Below are 9147 nucleotides of genomic sequence, written 5' to 3' on the forward strand. Positions count from 1 at the left end.
AACAGAACCTCCTACTTTTTTTTATTTAATTAATGCAAGAACTGGTAGTGAAGAATACATGTTTTAGATGTATCATAGATATTTGTAGAGATGTATGATCAGTTATGAAAGACACTCATTACAAAGTCAGGAAGACAGGCCAAAAACAAAGTTCTATTAAAAAGTTTACAGTTATAACTAGGGATGCACCGATCCACTTTTTTTTTTACTTCCGATCTGATCCCGATACCTAAAACTAAATATCGGCCGATACCGATCCAGTTCCGATATCATGATCATCATTGATTTTATATGAGGCTGTAATAATCTCCTCTCAAGTACAATTTGTACAAATACATGCGTGCATGTCCAAAAAGGCAACTTGAGGTAAGTTGTATTAATTTTGGATAAGTTTTAAAGTTAGAATTAAATTCTGCTAACACAAAACATGTTTCTTTTTATTCCTAGCTTTAAAGTGGATATTAAAGAGATTAATTTAAGTGATTGTTTAAAGTTATTTTATATTTTTTAAAATAAGGGGCAGATATAAGAATTATTTTTCTTCTTTCTGCGCTCTTTTCATTCAATGTTTTCTTTTTGATGATTTTTTTTTTAAATTTGTTTCTTTTAAATGAATGAATAAATGAATTAAATAAAATGTTAAATGGCTTCAAACATCTGCTAAGTTCATGGCATAAACCAACAGGCATGTTCCTGTTTTGAGTATTTTACATCACTTTATAATGTAGCTGTTTTTGTTTTTAATATAATTTTAAAATCATATGTTTTTTATGATCGTCTACTGTTGAACTGATAAATATCTCCTGGAGGGTAAACTATATCTTGACTGCAAGTATCAAGCTGTGAAATCCTTCGTTTTCTACAAGTGATAGTGGTTGGTCATTAATTATGATTTAGCAACTTCTCTGTAAACATTTGAGCTCCGTGGTTTCAGCGACGTCTACTTCTTGTTCAATCCGAAGCAGGCAGCCTGATTTGGGGCAGCCGCGCTCAGTCTGTCCCTCCTCAGAGATGGGCAGATTGAGCGGGTCAGATTGGACGCGGCTGGCCGAGGTCGAGTCGCCTCTTTCGGTTTGACCAAAGAGCAGCGCCCCGCTGAAGCCATGGAGCTCGAATGTCCATCGTAAAACTAACTTGACCGCGGTTTAATGTGGCGCTATGGCTCTGCAGACATTGCACGTTGCTGTCTTGTTTTGTGGTGTTTCTAGAGTAAAATACTTCCACACAGCGGACATGTTTAGATGAAAAGTTTGTTAGCTGTTAGCCACAGTGCTGCTAACTCAGTCCTCACGTTGTAGCTGGCTGCAAACTATGAACTGGATTTCCTGAATGTGAGGCGGGTCTTATTACTCTGGGCTCATGAGACACGCCGCCGTTCAGGAAATCCATTCCATAGTTTGAAGCCAACTTGCAACATGGATCGGAAATATCGGCAGGTGGATCGGAAAAATCCGATACGTAAATTATGCTGGTATCGCAGGCCAATACCGATACTGGATCGGATCGGTCCAATCCCTAGTTATAACATAAAGAAGAAATGTTGCTTAGATGTTTAAAATGGTTTAAGATAAATCTTAAAAGCAACCAAGGCACCCCATACTCCAGCAGGACCCCCCCCCCCACACACACACACACAGAATGCCTCAAGGAGCACAGTCATAAGCCTTCTCCAGATCCATAAAGCACATTTAAACCAGAGAAGCAAACTCCCTGGAACCCTCCTTAGCAACTTTGCAAGGGTAAAGATCTGGTCTATTGTTCCATGACAAGGATGGAAGCCACACTGCTCCTCATGAATCCGAGGATCGACAATCGGTCTGAGCCTCCCTTCCAACACCCTGGAGTAAACTTTTCTGGAAAGGGTGAGAAGTGTGATCCAACAATAGTTGGAACACATTCTCTGCTCCCCCTTTTTAAAAATGGGAACCACCACCCCAGTTTGCCACTCCACAGGAATCCCAGTCTGACATACAACACTGAAGAGCTGTATCAACCATGACAGTCCCACAACATCCAGAACCTTCAGCATCTTGGGGCAAATTTCATCTGCCCCTGGCGACCTGCCACCAAGGAGCTTTTTGACTACTTAGGTGACCATTACCATGGTAATGGACTGCCTCCTCATAGGTGGACATAGTGGGTGGATTACGGAGATCCTTGAAGTGGTCCTTCCACCGCTCAACAATACCCTCAGTTCGAATCAGCCATTCCCCACCCAAACCAAGCACAGCCTGGGATGGGATCCACTTTTTTCCTGAGTCGCCAAACCCTTTGCCAAAACTTCCTTGGATCTGACCAAAAGTCCTTCTCCATGGCCTCCCTAAATTCCTCCCATGCCCAAGTTTTTGCTTCCTTAACATCAAAGCCACAGTCCTTCTGGCCACCCTGTATCTGCCAGCTTCTTCGGGATTCTTCCTGAAAAATCAAGTCCTGGATGCTTCCTTCTTCTGCTTGATGGCTTCCATCACCGCTGGTGTACACAAGCGGGTCCTTTGATTGCCTCCCAGACAGGCACCAGTGACTTTCAGGCCAAAGTTCCTGGAAGCCACATCTGTAATAGAGGCCCTGAACATGACCCATTTGAATTCCATGTCCCTGACCTCTCCGGGGACATGTGAAAAACTCTCCTTGAGGTGTGAATTGAAAGCTGCACAGACAGAGGACTCCACCAGACGTTCCCAGTTCACCTTCAATATGCGTTTGGGTTTACTAGTCTGTCCGGAAGCTTCCCACTGGATCCAACTCACCACCAGATGGTGATCAGTTGACAGCTTTGCTCCTCTCTTCACCTGAGTGTCTAATACATTGGGTGCAGGTCCGACAACACAATTACAAGATCAGTCATCGATCTTTGGCCCAAGGTGGCCTGGCACCAAATACACTCATGAACCACCCTATGCTCAAACATGGTGTTTGCTATGGACAACTCACGCCTGGCACAGAAGTCCAATAAGCAAATACCATTCGAGTTCAGATAAGAGTTCCTCCCAATCACACTCATCCAGATAACTCTGTCATTGCCCACATGGGTATTAACCTTTTATTTCACCTCCATGTAAGCTCACGATCAGCATAAGCCAGGGAGAATTATGATTATGTCCGTCCTGTCCTCATGAGAGATTATCCTTTTTCCTTAAAGTGGCTTATTGTTATTTCGGGTGTTCCCTTCTTCAGAGGACGCCACAGTGAGTAAAATTACACCAAAGGTTTGTTAATTGTTATACGCTGAATATCCTTTCTGATACAGCCTGGGTTTGAACCTGTAGCCTGAGGATTACAAGGCTGCAGCACTGACCACAGAGCTTCCACTGCCCCCCTAAAAGGCGATTATTGTTCAATCAAATATTCTCTAGTTTCATATAGAATACAAAGAACGTGATTTATTTATCTATTTCAGTCCTTGTAAAAAGTTTATGTTCTCATCTCTTTTTTCTCTGCTCATCTCCTCTGTTGATCCCCTCCTCCTCAGCTAATCAGTCAGCAGATGCTTGAGAGGAACAGATGTCACTCTCCTTCTCCTCCCTCCTGTCCGCCTGTCTCACACTCTCCCTCCTGCTGATTCATTCATTTTCCAGTCAGAAAATGTTCAAATTATGGAGTTCTTGTAATCTGAGCAGACGCCAATCTGCTTCCTCTCTCCACGCATGAAGGTCTCTACTCTTATACACTTGCTTCTTCCTTTCCAAATATAAACTAGCCAACAATTAAGCCCATTTAATTATTCTGGACTCTATTCCATCTTCCTGTATTTTCCTGGCCCTTCAGTCACAACTCACATGTTTAAATCCTCGTTTAATTGTTTTGCTTAAATTCATCTTCAGTTCAACTTTGTCGTCCTAACTTAGTCAAGATGTGGGTTCTTCATGGGGCGGGCTGAAAAAGGTGAAATAAAAGAAAAAGAGAGAACAAAGAGAGGAGGATGTGCTCGGGCTGCGATGGAGTTAGCAACGAGCTAACAGGACAACAATGAACTGGAAAGGACAGTTTGGCACAGATGGTTCAGGTCCTGTGAAGTGGCGCTGCTGTGTGTCAGGAGAGGACGGACAGCGAACAGGTGCTGAGTGGAGGCGTTCTGAATCCTCCAGGAGCGGAGGTATCATCAAACATGGGATACAATCAAACCTGCAACAGTGGGTTATTTTTTGAGGGGTTTTGTTGGATTTTTATTTAATTTCTTTACTTTTTTTCATTGGGAACCATTAAAGCCATTTTAATGTGATCAATGTAGCACCAGTAGTATTTTCACAAATAGATGTACTAGAACACAATTTTTAAAGACCTTATGTTTTGTTTGGGAATAAACATTTTGACATTGTGGTGTGAACCTTCCAGCACTAAGTTGTGGTAACTGTTTTTTGTTCTTGTTGCTGGTGTTCAAAGAGACGGAAACAGATTATTTACCTGTTACAGAAGTCCCTCGCTACTTCGCGGTTCGTTTATCGCGGACTTGATCTATCGCGTTTTTTCAAAATACGATTGGACTTGCTACACAGCTGGCTGATTGATGGATGAGCTGCTCAATTGGCATGAAATGTTTGTTTAAAATAAATTATTTTAAATTATTTAGCACCTCCTGAACCTTTGTGCAGACCATACTGCATGATAAACTTCCCGCTGCAGCTGATCTACGGTGGCTCTAATGTGTAAATGACATTTGGAAAAACGTAACTACATTTGAAAAAACACAACAAAAATAACAAAATCACAACAACATTAGAAAAAAACAGAATTACATTACAAAAAACTGAATCACATTAGAAAAAACAGAATCATGTTAAGCCAAAGCGGAAGTGGCCAAAGCGGAAGTGGCCCGAATCACATTTGAAAAAACAGAATCACATTTGAAAAAAACGGAATTACATTAAGCCAAACAGGAAGGTTTTTTTTTTTTTTTTTTACTGTATTAACAACATTAAAATGAACAACAGAACAATATACAGCACACACACACATCAGAGATATGTGTGTGTGCTGTATATTCTAAAAAAGTTGTCAGGTCCTCTGGATGCTCAAAAAACAACAACAACAATAAATAAATAAAATCGTAGAAACGTTTCATCTTTCTTCCAAAAGGCTTCTTCAGTCTGAGGAGCTGTATTCAGCTCAGTCTTATAAATAGCACTGATCAGCTGCTGTTCTACGTGCAGAATAGAGAAGTGGGCGTGGCCAAAACCGCTTGCAGGTGGCAAAAAGCAGAGGAGACAGGGAGTTGAAATCATGACATTCTGCGCTCTTTTAGAGCGTTTAAAGTTCAGAAACATTGTTTAAAATATTGCAAGAGTGTGGGAAGGGTTTAAAACACCGTAATAAACATATATATGTATATTCTTCATGGTTTTTCACTTTTCTTGGGGCTTCAGGGTACGGATCCCCTGCGATAAACGAGGCATTAGTGTATTCGTTTAGATTACAGTGAAGTTGACGGCTGTGCTGTAAAGTTTATTTTGTTCTAATTTAAGGAATCCTTGAATTTTGTTAGTTATTTTTAAATTTTGTTAAATAAAAACATTTGCGGGTCAGATATTGAGTAACTATTAAGACCTGAAAATTGGGGAGTTGTGGCGCAGAGGTTAAAGAAGGTCATCCTGTGATTGGAAGGTCACTGGATCGACTGACAACATCAAATGTGGGTGGGGAAAGTGAAACACCCACATCTGCTGCACTCTGGGCCCTTGAGCAAGGCCCTTAACTCCCGCCATCTTCTCCCCCGGCAACCCTAGATAGCAGCTCTCTGCTCCACACAGAGGGCTGTGGTAGCTCGATGGTCTGTGGTTGCGTCAGGAAAGGCATTTGACGTAAAAACAATTACCAAGTCTTCATGCGAGTTTGTTCACTGTGGCGACCCCTGAAGAAGGGAGCAGCCAAAAGACAGAAAAGAGACTTGAAAGGTTATAATAAACAGGAAACCCAGCGTGCTGTACCTGGTTGTAATTACTGAAAGGCTCTACACTGCTAAAAGTTCCCCAAGAAGAGCTACATCCAACTGATGCTAGCCCTGATTGCTTTTGCAAATAAGCGTTTTATAAAAACCACAGTGGAACACAAAAACTGATAGAAAGTAAACTTTCATATAATAGCATTTCCATGAACTGCTACATTTTATGAAATTATCCTGCTCAGCTTAGCCTTTAGCTTGGAAATTCAATCAAAGTTCAACTCTTTTTTTCCATAGAGATTTTTCTAAATTGCATTTAGGAATGACGTCAAACGAGATTGTAAGGTGTTCTAGTTGTAAGTCGGAACCCGAGCAGGATTTGCTAACGGTTGTGTTCAGTGACTAAACTAACTTCTGTTAACAAAAGAACCAAGCCAGTTTCTCTGCATTGTGTGCATTCAAACCAACAGCTGATATGCCACCAATGGTGGTTGGAAGGGACTACTGTATGTATAAAACATACAAAGTGCCAATCACAGTTAAGTACAATCATTCTCCATGTGCCAGTCGGCCATATTGGATACTGAGGTCGGGAATGGTCAGGTATCTCAGATGTTTCCAGTCAGAATTTTCACTTTGGGGGGTGTTCCACATAATTTTTCTGACTTGGAACTCAGAATTTCTGACTTTAAAAAAAATAAAAATAAATAAAGTGCAACACATGTACAAAAGTTAACATATTAATTGTTCTTAACCTTTCTACACTTCAAACTATGGTCTTTAGATGTCATGGCTGCACAGTAATGTCTGAGTTAAGGACTCTGCCAATCCTTAGTAATTTTAACATATTGGTATGACTCATTGAGACTAACCTGTATAAATAAATGTTGAATAAATAATTTGTTCTTCAGGGCTAAAACCAAAGAGTTGTGGGCTGAATCTAACTTTTGACACTGAACCGTAGACAAGTAAAATCCTAATCCTAATTCCAGCTGTGCTTAAAGAATGTGGAGATATTTTAGGATGGCATGCTAACACAAGTTGTCCAAATAAAATGTCTTATTCTGTATAGAATATAGAATCAGTACTAAACAAGGTCTTCTTGGCAGATTAGTGGTCTGACACCAGCACAACCAAAGATTCCTTTTCCCTCGAACAATGAAATCTGAGACTATAGGCCTTGAGCAACTCTAAAATGGGAATATTCAACCTAGCCGCTCTCAGCATTTTAATCTTCCATGGGTACTCCTATTTAATCAACATTAAAAAAGCCATGTCTAATTACATGTTACAGTTTGCTGACTCAATTTTCTTCCTGCAGGCCACACATGTGAATCTGATGATTCACCACAGAGCCAGCTGTGACTCAAATGTAATGTAAGCTGGCTTTTAAAGGTGCTTCTCCTTCCTCTGCACCCCCCACATTTTAAAATCCCATTCCTCACATTTATACGCCGCAGATCACCCCGAGCCTTCTTCAAGAATTTGTTTTTTTTTCCACAATAGTCAAGTATTAACATCCCAGTGAGCTGTGGGGCTCCACTTTGTACCGAGCACTTGTTTCTTCAATTAGATCTCAGCAGGGTGGAGGGGCTACAAAGTCGAGGTTGCCGCAGGCTCGCTCTCTCAGCGTCTTCACACACTCGCAGCGGGTTGACAGGATTAAAGGGAAACACGCAATGGTTCGCAAGGCAGAGACTCCATCATCGTGGTGTACAGTCGCATAACGTTTGGAGATACCAACACGTAGTGCATTTAGGTCAAATTTAAATGCAGCACATATTAAACACACGAACACCGCATGAATAGATATAAAGATTGGATAGACAGATCTGAATGCTGATTTAAGTCACGGATTCTGGTTCATGTTGCCATAATCTGTTTAATCTGATTGAGGGCAGACTCGTGGCTCAATAATTGATGGCACCATCTGCTGTAAAATCCTTCTGCCACAATGCAAAGATTTAGGTTAGAGCGGCTCTGGCTAATTGCTTTGTACTTTTGTTTGAGATATAGAAGCCGCATGAACGTTAATTATCTGTAACAGATTTCGTACCTTGTAGCAAAACAAATATGTGATGCTGCTTTTTGGGTTTGTGGATCAATGTCACCCTAAAGCGGAATAGGTTATGGCCTTTTTGTGTGTTTGCCAGTCCATAAGCTTTGGTAGCTATTTTAAATTGTAACTCGAAAGGTTAATCTGCTGTAGAAGTATTTTATATCCAACAATTACTTCTTGTTCTTTCAGCTGTTCCCTCTTCAGGGGTCTCCACAGCGAGTCATCCTCCTCTATCTCACTCTGTCCTCTGCATCCTCTGTCCTCACTCCAACTCCCTCCATGTCCTCTCTAACTGTATCCATATATCTCGTCATTGTCTTTTTCCAGGCAGCTGCATTTCTAAAATCATTCTACCAATATACCCACTGTCCCTCCTCTGGACATGTCCAAACCATCTCAGTCTGGCCTCTCTAACTTTATCTCCCAGTTGTTCAACCTGTGCTGTACCTCTGATGATCTCATTCCTAATCTTATCCATCCTTGTCACTCCTAAGGAGAAACTCAACATCTTTATTTCTGCTACTTCCAACAATTACTCTGTTTCATTAAAATCCATCCACTGACTTATAAGATATTTTGCTAACAGTCAGATAAAGTTGACTCCAAATTGTTGTGGCAAAGTTTTGGGAAAATTAGTTTATTTTTATTTTTATGTAACCTTGATTTATACAGGTAGTCTCATGGAGTCACGAGGACTCATTTTCAAAACAGACAACAATACACAAAAATATAAAAGCAATTAAAATAAAAAGCAGTGTTATCAAAATAGTTACAAAGTTACTATACTTTACTGTACTATACTGCACTATACTGTTCTATACTATACTGTACTATACTATACTATACTATACTATACTATACTATACTGTACTGTACTGTACTTTACTATACTATACTTTACTGTACTGTACTGTACTTTACTTTACTATACTATACTATACTATACTACAATATACTTTACTGTACTATTCTGTACTTTACTATACTATACTATACTATACTATACTATACTAGACTATACTATACTATACTGTACTATACTGCACTATACTGTTCTATACTACACTATACTATACTATACTATACTATACTATACTATACTATACTATACTATACTATACTATACTATACTTTAATTTACTATACTATACTATACTATACTATATTATACTATACTATACTATACTATACTATACTATACTATACTATACTA

This window comes from Nematolebias whitei, chromosome 1, assembly GCF_014905685.2.
Source record: "Nematolebias whitei isolate Nwh7 chromosome 1, NemWhi1, whole genome shotgun sequence".
In the NCBI taxonomy this organism is placed as follows: Eukaryota; Metazoa; Chordata; class Actinopteri; order Cyprinodontiformes; family Rivulidae; genus Nematolebias; species Nematolebias whitei.